This window comes from Odontesthes bonariensis, chromosome 22, assembly GCF_027942865.1.
Source record: "Odontesthes bonariensis isolate fOdoBon6 chromosome 22, fOdoBon6.hap1, whole genome shotgun sequence".
In the NCBI taxonomy this organism is placed as follows: Eukaryota; Metazoa; Chordata; class Actinopteri; order Atheriniformes; family Atherinopsidae; genus Odontesthes; species Odontesthes bonariensis.
The window spans coordinates 1,781,864-1,793,381 of NC_134527.1; positions in this window are offsets into that span (position 1 = coordinate 1,781,864).

Here is an 11,518-nt window from a genome sequence, read left to right on the forward strand (position 1 = left end):
TAATGCCTCAAATGTTTAGTGTTCAAAGCGGAGGTCAGAATCCGGCTCAACAGCAGCTTTCAGTGATTTCAACGGATTCTGGCTGCAGTTCGCCGGCCTTTCATTCATATTTTCCTTCGACTTTACAGATGAATTCACAGTATTTTACATTTTTTAATCGAAATATCCATTTTAAACTTCCATCTTTTAACATGTATCAGGTCTGATGTTGAGAACTGTTTTCTCTAAGATCGCTTCTAAAGGTCAGAGGGCATCAGTGGAGCCCCGGCGGGCCGTCACAACTCAGTCAAGGCTGAAAATGATATTTGGGGAAAGAAAACTCAGGCCAAAAGCCCAAAGCAACGAGCTGCTCATCATCACCACGAAGATGACTAATTAACAGGGTAAAAGATGACTAATTAACAGGGTGAAATCAACACATCAGATGCAGACTTCCCTCAGGAAGTTGACTCGTGTGAGGATCCATTCATCCATCTTTCATACCTGCGTCCTGCCGTCCAACCTTTCAGAGAGATTTATTCCCAGGACACATTCCATTAAAAAGCACCGAAACTTGGTACGATTTTCACCTTAATTTGTTTTTATTAAAGTCATTGAACTTGACTAAAATAAAGTTTTCTGTGTCTGTCTGTATTGATTTTCTAAAATCTGGTATCAATAAAGATTATGTCATCCATTTAAGGTGTGATGCGGCTGTTTTAACCCTTTGATGCGCAACATGGGTAAAAAATGACCCGCATTCATTTCCCAGGTTATTTCATGCTGGCTGAGTTTCTCTTTGTTCCATCTTTTGAAATCAATTTAATTTATGATTAAATATTCCAAGTATTCTTTAAATATCTTGTTTTTGATCATTTTTACTTTCATACTTTATAAGCAAAAGTAGTTTTTATATTACTACATCGAAGGCTGAGGGAGTTTGAACAAGGCATCTTTAATATAACCAAAAAGGGTTATAGGCAAGATCCAAAAACAGAAAATGGAAGAACAAGGCAAATAGGGAAACCATAACTATGACTTTGACGACTACAAGACAAATACAACTACCAGACAAAGACCAGAACGGCAAGACTTACTTTGGAAGACTGATTGTAATTAATGAATCCATTTTAATTTATTTTATCAATTGGATGAACTCTAATTTGCCTAAAGATGATTATTTAGTATTTTTGTCTGTCTGATTGAATGCTTGTGTTAACAAATAAATCAGAAGTTACTCAACAGTTACTCAGTACTTGAGGAGTTTTTTCACTGAGCCCTTTTTTACTCTTACTCAAGTAATTATTTGGATGAATACTTTTTACTTTTACTTGAGTCATATTATTCTGAAGTAACAGTACTTTTACTTGAGTACACTTTTTGGCTGCTCCACCCACCTCTGGCACTCTTTTTATTGTGCGTAGTTTCCATAAAACAAGAGTTCATATCTACTTGTTTTTGGAGCATCTGCAGCTTCACTTTCTTCAGCCTTAATATTTGAAGCTTCTCTTGATCCTGAATGAAATCCGACACCCAGAAAATGTCGTGATGAAAGGTGCATGTGAGCTGTTTTTGGTGATTACTTACTCTGTCTGTACCTTCAGATTATTATTAGCTGTGAGACTTATGACGACACACACACACAGTGATGATTGCATGTTTGTCCAAACACGTTTCAGACAGAAAAAGTAAACTATTTCTGTTCCAGGTTCCTCTTATCTCAGCTGAATTATGGTGTCTGAAACACCTTTACTGCTTTCTGTAGTTCCATGTTTTGGTAATTATTACTTTTGTAGTTATATTTTCTGCTTACATTTCTACAGCAGAATAAAATCAAGCATGTGTTGCATGGCTTTAAATTGCTTTAATCTCTTTAGTGCATATGAAGGATTCCCTGTTTTTACTCCTGCGCTGCAGCCTTGATTTGTTTTTATTTGTGTTTGTTTCTAATCTTGCAGAGCAGCCAGAATGCAAAAGTCAGCATCAGATACAGATGGCTGTTAATTAGGGCTGGGCGAGTTAACTCGTTATTATCGCGTTAACTCGTTAATTATTTAACGCCGATAAATATTTTATCGCGCATTAACGCAGGTTTTATTATTTATTTTATTATTGTAAAAGTCTGTTGCTCACAGGCTTTTATTTTGTAAAAGTCTGTTGCTCACAGGCTTTTATTTTGTAAAAGTCTGCTGCTGTCTGCTGTGGAACAGGAAAAGAAAGTAATCGGCGGATCCACCAAACATGGAGAAGGGTACGGAACTTTTACTCGGCCATTTTCATGTTAAAGTTCTTCCAGACGGCGGAGTCGACAGAACCAAAGTCATCTGTAAACTCTGCCAAGTTGAATTGTCTTCTCAGCGTAGTAGTTCCAGTCTAAAATATCACTTAAAGGCAAAACACACAACTGATAGCAGCAAGTCATTCAAGGAAACAGACAGTGGAGCGAGGCTTCTACATAAAAACTACAGAAAGATGCTGATGTTAAAAGTGTGTTTGCACAACAAATGTTATGGCACTTTCATTCATATGGCAGCACATTTAGAATAAAGCTAAATGCTAAAAGCTATACACTACTTTTGGATTTGGATTCCGCGTACAAATGCGATTAATTAATAATCGTGATTAATCAGGGAAATCATGTGATTAATTAGATTAATGCCCAGCCCTACTTTTCCCCATCAGGGATAACTCGGAGCTGTTTCTGCCATCGAGGACACGCAGAGAACAGAAACCTTTAGATTCCTGCAGAATGTCATTTGTCTGGTGTCCTTCTTCTTAGCGCTACACCCGGGCACCTCCAGAGTTTTTCCATTAGTGAGAACCCGTGAAAAGCTTTGTAGTGCATGTGTATGCTTCGGTCTTTAAACTCCCAAATGAGGTCATACTCATATGGGACCGTCCATTTCTGTTTGCCCAAGAGGCCAGAAGCTGGGGCTGCGAGAGTCCTTTAGCATTTCTTTAGACCCAAGTGGATCGAGTTTGTCCCTGCAGGAACTGTAGAAACGCATCATCAATTCAAACTTTTATTTGTCTTCAGACTAAAAGAGTTGAATTAACTAACCCAAACCAGCTGAGGTCGAGCAGCTCTGTTTCAAGCTTTCCCTTTGACCTACAAACTCTTCATCTTATGTCTAAAGCTGAGCCAAGGCAGCCTCAGAAGGCGACTAACTTCAGCTGCTACCATTCATCCCCTGCTCCTTCCAGCCATCACTCATAAACAATTTGCTTAAAGGGACAGTTTGCCTCTTCTGACATGAAGCTGTGTAACATCCCATATCAGCAACATCATTTCTGAACATCTTCTTACCCCCTGCTGCGTCCTGTGAGCAGAGTTCCAGCCTCGTTTTGGTGTTGATGAAGGTAGTCCGGCTAGTTGGCTGGGGTTTAAAAAACAAAGCGTTTTGCTTCTCAGAACAATATGCGTTCAACAGAGTAATACATTTGCATCACAAAATGGTTCTCCAGGAAAAAGTCAGACCTCACAATCTCTTGGCCCTATTTTCTCTCCCTTCGTATCACTGCCTGCTGCCGCCGGCCGACAGCCAGTATGGGATGTCATATTCAATTCATTTTTATTTATATAGCACCAAATACAACAAATGTCATCTCAAGTCACTTAGATACTAAAGTCCAATTCAAGCCAATTGGAATTAAATTCATTATAATCATAATTATTTATAAAATAATCCAAATCATTCATATAGAGCCAATTCATCCGTCTCCACCAGCTGGGGTTTGAGAAGACAGAAAAGAGGGGACAACAAACACTGTAACACCATTCAAAGGATACCTGTTGGAACAGGGAAACACGAGTTAATGACCACAATAATGTCACATGTACATAATATCATTTGAGAAATTAAACAGGGGAAACAGCTTCATGTCAAAAGAGGAGAACTATCCCTTTAAACTCGGTCTACTAATACTCCCGTCTTTATTTAGCAGCTCATATGTAAAGCTGAAAATATCTGAATCCAGCAGAGTTTAAAACACCCTGAAGCCGTAAACGTGTCGGTTGCTGTGTTTACAGCAGACATTCCTGCCTGTTTTCCTCCAAACTTTCTCATTACATCAGGCAGGAATTAAGCTGTCAGACATGACTCAAACCCAAAACACACACCTGGCCGAGCTGAGGCCGAAGCACACTCACACAGAGAAGGTGAAGCCGTGTTGTTACTGCGTGGTTACCGCGATTACCGCGTGGTTACCGCGTGGTTACCGCGTGGTTACCGCGTGGTTACCGCGTGTCACAGTGACGCCCTTTAACCCCACAGGAGTGATGTCATCTGGTCTCCACCCTGCTGTGCGTCACGATGACACGAAAAGACACAAACTCAGACACAACAAGACGTTTCTGTTCACTGAGCCGACGCTCTGAGGATCATCGTCGATCTGAGACAACAGAGCGCAGCGTTGTCCAACCAGGGCCTGAGAAGCGTTTCCTCCAGTTTCCTCCAGAGCATTGCACACATGGCAAAGACACAGCTCTGGTTCACAGTGTTTGAAAATAATAGAGTTTAAGGTCCAATCAGAAAGAAGCATCTTAATCCAGGCTGAGACCTGAGTTTTCTCACCTGATGAGAGGGTCAGAGTGCCAGATTATGTGATGAAAGAGGCAGAAATTCTCAAAGCTTTCCGTCATTCACGACCTTTGTGACGTAATGGCCGAAGAAAAGTGGTGAAAATAAAGATATAACTGGCCCGTGGAAATGGAGGCATGGGCTGTGTTCCAAACCGCATACTTCTCCTACTACTCCTACTAACTTTCTGAGTTAGTATGCGAGTTTGAGTAAGCAGAAGTTCCCGGATGCATACTAGATTCTCTGAAATGTTGGGTATGCATCATGAGGTTACTACTCATACTCAAACTACCCAAGACGCATTTCGTGGGAACAAAATGGTGAACAGCCGGTATTTTGTCAGGTTTTCAACACGTTGGGGATCTAAACGACTACTTTCTCACCTGAAAATGTTTCAAATGTTGCTAAAGTTTACAGAGTTTAGAGCTTAAGGGAAATCAGCTTCAGGCCGGCTGATTTCGGCTCGGACAGGAGCGAAATGCATTGTGGGTGAACGCTCTGCATACTGTCTGATCGATGAGTATGTAGTTTGTAGTATGCAGTATGTAGTATGTTACATACTACATACTGTATGTAGTATGGAAGTATGTAGTATGTAGTATTTAGTACGTAGTACGTAGTATGTAGTATGCAGTACGTAGTACGTAGTATGTAGTATGCAGTACGTAGTATGGAAGTATGTTTTATGTAGTATGTAGCATGTAGTACGTAGTACGTAGTACGTAGTACGTAGTATGGAAGTATGTTTTATGTAGTATGTAGCATGTAGTACGTAGTACGTAGTACGTAGTATGGAAGTATGTTTTATGTAGTATGTAGCATGTAGTACATAGTACGTAGTACGTAGTATGGAAGTATGTTTTATGTAGTATGTAGCATGTAGTACATAGTACGTAGTATGTAGTATGTAGTATGTAGCATGTAGTATGTAGTACGTAGTACGTAGTACATAGTATGTAGTATGTAGCATGTAGTACGTAGTACGTAGTACGTAGTACGTAGTATGGAAGTATGTTTTATGTAGTATGTAGCATGTAGTACGTAGTACGTAGTACGTAGTACGTAGTATGGAAGTATGTTTTATGTAGTATGTAGCATGTAGTACATAGTACGTAGTACGTAGTATGGAAGTATGTTTTATGTAGTATGTAGCATGTAGTACATAGTACGTAGTATGTAGTATGTAGTATGTAGCATGTAGTATGTAGTACGTAGTACGTAGTACGTAGTATGTAGCATGTAGTACGTAGTACGTAGTATGTAGTTTGTAGCATGTAGTATGTAGCATGTAGTACGTAGTACGTAGTACGTAGTATGTAGTATGTAGCATGTAGTATGTAGTACGTAGTACGTAGTACGTAGTATGTAGCATGTAGTACGTAGTACGTAGTATGTAGTTTGTAGCATGTAGTATGTAGCATGTAGTACGTAGTACGTAGTACGTAGTATGCGGTTTCGAACACAGCCATGATCTCAGACTGATCAGAAACTGTGGTCTAATGCAGCCTCCGCTGTACAGTGGGACCCCATTCTTAGATAGTTGGTGGTAGTTTTGGACCGTTTCTAAAGGCTGACGGTGAAAACTGGCATTAAGAAAGGAGCCAATCGGTTCATTCTGTCCAGTGAACGTGTGTTCAAATAGACTTCTTGTGGGGTAAAAATGGGATAACCAGAAAGACTGAGGTTCTCTCATGTTGGTTTGAGAGAAAAAAGCATGAAAAAAGCCAAAGTATGTGCACCGACTTCAGCTGCCGTTGCTTTAAAGGCGGAACGTGTCGACACCAAACAATCTCACTGAGTCTTTCTCAATTCAGACCCGACTAAAGTTTGGGAAACAGAACATCATCTGGTGATTTGTTAAGGTCACAGTTATGGTTCACGGGTATCGATTTACTTTTGATCCCCAACGGGAAGTCAGGAATACTTCCTGAAGATGGTGAAGATTCTCATCATCCAGGTCATGGTGATCATGAGCTTTCTCTTTTGAGGACACTCAGTGGGGTCACATGGCTCTGAAAGGATCGGATTATTGGCTAAATTACAATCAGACTGAGTTATTAAGTGCATGTAGACACCTTAATCTGACTAAGAACTGGATCGGATCGGATTATTGGCTAAATTACAATCAGACTGAGTTATTAAGTGCATGTAGACACCTTAATCTGACTAAGAACTGGATCGGATGGGATTCAGACCCCGAGATAACTGGGTTGAAAGTCACTCTAAACCTGCTTGTAGACGCTGAAGCACGTGGTGAATCAGACTTTGCGTTCTGCGCATGCTCCAGATGTTTTCCCGGGGTCGTGACCCGGAAGTCAAAGGAGACGATATTCCTGTTGTTGTCGCCGTCAGAAAGAAACAAACAACGCGATGGAGAATGCTCCGTTGGGCATCGAGTTTGTGCAACAAGCAGCTCATCACAGACCAAATGTAGAGGGACGTAGCTTCATCTGGCTCTGCGTTCTCCATCTTTCTCCAACGCCTGAGTTTGTTGTTGTTGTTGGTGGTGAAGAGGTCAACAGGAAGTGGCTCTATGAGCAACAGCTGGAATGGGTACAGCGCCACCTATCATACCGGGCTATGACACGCTTTGTGCCTCTGATCCCATTCATTCACCGCCATATATCCCAGGAGAATTAGCCAGCTGTAGCTGTAATGGAATTACTCTCACCGTGTAACCCACCAGTGTTTCGGTCTCTCTCCTTCTGATCTTCTCTCCTCTGCCCACAGTTAAAGCCCTCGGCCTCTTCTACCCCTCGTACTCCTCCTCCGCTCTGCTTCTGCCCTGAGGGGGGCTGATGTGTTTTTAAGGAAAGGAGCAGATTATTGGCGGTGAGATCAGCCAGATGCTGCCGGGCAGATTTTAAACTCGTGTTTATATTTATATACATCGTCATTAGTATCATTCTGCTAACCTCCATTTACTCCGAGCGCCACGGCGCTCCGGGCCCAACGCAGCGAGAACCGAGTGAAGAGAACAAGAAGTGAAACTGTGCGGTTTGCATCTGGGTCAGAGGATGAACAGATTCATCAGCAGCAGAAATCAGAAAAGAAGCGTCTGAACGGAAGAAAAGAAGAAAAGGATCTGATCTGAGGAGAAACACGAGGTGGACGCTGCTCATCTTTCACCTCTGGAGCTCTAAAACGGCAAAAAGTCTCATGATCACACAGACTGGGGGATATTATATATATATAATATATACAGTACAGTAGCCTCAGATATATGATTATTCTATAACATAAAGATATGTTGAATAAATGTTCGGAGCCTTTAAAGTAAATCTCTGTAATCAAATCAAATTTGTTTATTTATATAGCACATTTCATGTACAAACAATTCAAAATGCTTTACATAAAATAAAAGTATTGCAGCAGGGAGTGGAAGAAGCATTAAAATACATAAAAGAATAAAAAGAGAAACAAATAAAATCATTTTAATTAATTTTTTTAAAAAAAGCTCATCTGTAGTTAAAGAATAAATTCTAAAGGTAGTTCATGACTTCCACATTTAATACACATACGACTGTATGTTTGGGTCTGGTGCATCGGCTCCCCAAGATGCAGAACTCCAAGATAAAATATTAAAGAGTTATGGAAAGGGACACGAGGCTGCCGTCTCTTATTCTATGATGATTCGGTCTCTTGGCCCATTTCAGCCCTGCAGAAGACGTGGGAAAGGGATCTGAACCTGACATGTAGGGATGAAGACTGGAACAGAATCTGTAAAAATATTAAAGTAGTTTCAAGGGATGCAAAAGTGCGCAAAATTATACATCGCTTCCAGATTATTTAGATTAGGATTATTACCCACATCAAGTCTGAGGAAGGTAGCTTAGTTCATGTTTTATGGTCATGTGATAAAGTCCAACTATTTTGGACCAATATTTATGATAACTTGTGTGAGATTGCAGAGATACAAATGCCATTTAGCCCCAGATTATTTATTCTGGGTGATCTTTCAGTTCTGACAGGACAGGATAAACATATCAAAAGTTATATCCAAACCAGCATCATGACTGGCAGACCAGTACTCATCAGGGGATGGAAGACGGAGGGGTGGCCTAACTTCTAGAGTGGGCTGTGGAGATGCCACCAGTTGCAGCATTTGAAAAAATGTCATATAAACGACCGGGCAGACTGGATCTATATGAAGCAAAGTGGGGCAAATACTTTTTAAAGGGCTCCTGAAAGGGTTCATATGGTGGAGAGATGCAAGTTTTAAGTAGTGGTGGATAAATACATAACAGTGCTTCTTCTTATTGTTATTTAATTTATTTTCTGTTAACCAATTATTTCTCTGACGTAGCACTTATTTTACTCATTGGATGTATCGACCTTGTTTGGAGCTATTTTCTGTGTCTAATTTTGTTGTAGTTCATTTATTCGTTGTCTACATTGATGCCAACAGTGTAGCTACATGAAGGAGCACAGTAGTAGATGTTGGTAACCAAGAAGGGATCAGCGTGGATGGTGGTGGCTTGGCTTACTGTTGTTATTGTATTGCTGAAATAATGAAAATAAAAAATATTAATCACAAAAATGCACGTATGACTGTGAAAGCACAGCTTTTACATCTTTAATGAATGTAGGAGTTAAATAACTCCACTTTTGTATGTTTAGTTTGATATTTCATGTCATTTTTAAGGGATTTTTTTTATTTTTTTCCTGGAAGTTTTGTTTGTTTGATGCAGATAAAAGAGGTTTTATTCTGATTTAACATTTTATATTCTGTGAGTGATCAGAACAGCTTACATTAGCCTAACCTGTGTTACACGTTTTCTGTGTAAAATGTGAAATAAAGAATGCTCTGTGAACATAAAGACTGGAGCAAACCGAGTGTTACCTCCAGCAGCAGTGCATGCTGGGAGCAGTGGGTCATCAGGTGCTGCCTAATGAGAGCGGTCAGCCTGCAGCCGGAGGCGCTTCTCTGGGTGGACGGGCCGACCTTGTGTTCGGCCTCAGGGTCGCAGCTTCAGACAAAACATGTCCACCTGGATCCAGCTCAGCTGCACAGAGTTGACCTGAGGAGGGTCCAGGTCACCAGGAGACATGAAACCCCACCGAGAAGCCCCCCGAGCCGTTACCGGGGCTGCCAGAAAGCCCACAGAATCACTTACAGTCCACATGTTTCATCGTCTAATGGCAGAAATAAAACGTGGTAATAATACAGTGAACACATGTTCCAGCCCTGGTGGCAGAACTACTATATCACCTTGACACTTTAACTACAATGTCACTTTAATCACATTGTCATTTTAATTTTATCGACGCCTTATTTTTATTTATTTGTTTATTTATTTTTTATTTATTTGCGAAATATTTTATCTATTTTATTTTATTTTTATTTATTTATTTATTTTTATTTATTTGCTAAATATTTTATTTATTTTTATTTATTTGCGAAATACTTTATTTTTTATTTATTTTTTTATTTGCTAAATATTTTATTTATTTATTTTGTGTCACCCCCTTTTGTGTTTTTATTTTCTTTGTGATTCCATTTTCTTGCTCTCCTTTTAATGTACCGCTCTTCGCCCTTCTAATTGCCCTTCGGGGATAAATAAAGTTTTTCTGATTCTGAAACCTCCCAAAAAAAAGCTGCAGGAGCTATTTGTTATTTTTGTAATATTTGGCTCACTTATTATTTAGTTATCTTTTGGGGGTTTAGTTTGGGGGATACACCTTTTGTGGTTGTTTATGATATTTAGTATTGTTTGAGTTTGATTATGCTTTTATTTTGAAAGCACTGGTTAGCTGGGGGGCACTGGGAGAGTTTATTTAGATGAGCAGGCACCTGGGAGGGCTGATAGTTTTTATCAGGGCAAGAGAGGCAGCAAAGACCGATTGTTCTTTGTTTGTTTGTTTGGTTAGAGAAATAAACCTAAAGAAAACTCGTTTTTTTACTCATGTTACCTGCGTAAATTCACTCCCTAGGTGTCTCAGTGGCCGTTTGATTTCATTTAGTTTATTACGGTTTTGACATTTTTTTGTTTTGATTATTGACACAAGAGGATGAACAGCCACTATAAAGGCCATTTATGACGGATGCATCATTACGCTGTCAGAATATCACCTTCCACTGACTTTTTGTGCCTTTTCAGTAAACTTTTGCTCTTAAATTCAGCATTTATTCACATATTTATAATGAACCAAGATTCATAGCTGATGTACAGTAAAAATAAAACTGTTTCAGTCATCAAACCAGCAACAGTCTGCCTCTCTGCTTTCCTTTTGACCATCAGGCCAAACTGACTCACAGCTCTGTGCTGCCACCTGCTGGCAGGAAGCTGCATTTCTACATCTACTTCCCCTCTCTGATGGAAAAGTTACACCATTTTGGTTTTCTAACTTAACTGAATTGGATGAAAATAACATAATTGAGTTTAAGCACAAGTTTAACCAATAAAAAAAAAATACAAAGTTAGAAAAACAGCAGCAACTAAATCACTTTTAATCTGAATCTGCTGCTCAGTAGGACTCTGTTAGAGTAACTGTCATCATCTCTACCTTGTATTTTTAAGATTCAGTAAGAACTAGAGCTTCTTAAGTAAAATTAAACATTTTATTAATACATGAATTATGGTGGAAGAGTAAGTTTTACTTAGGTTTCCTCATACAATTTAAATGTTTAATAGTTGTATGTGCATAAACCTAGAAATACTACATAAACTTTACTCTGAAAGTGTATCGTTAAAATCTACTAAGTTACTTCATAACAGCAAATACTACAGATATATAAAATTTACTTAAAATTTTGAGTAAAATGATGTTCCTGCCTATGAAAAACAAGTAGACTTCATTTGTTTAAATAAATATAACTTAAAACTTAGATGTAATTAAGTAAATTTTACTTAATATTTTCAAAACTGTTATGTTTTATGGTGAGTAAAATTTACTTGATGTTGCAGAATTAAATATTACTTGAATCATTTGAGTGCAAATACAAAGGGTTTTTTAAG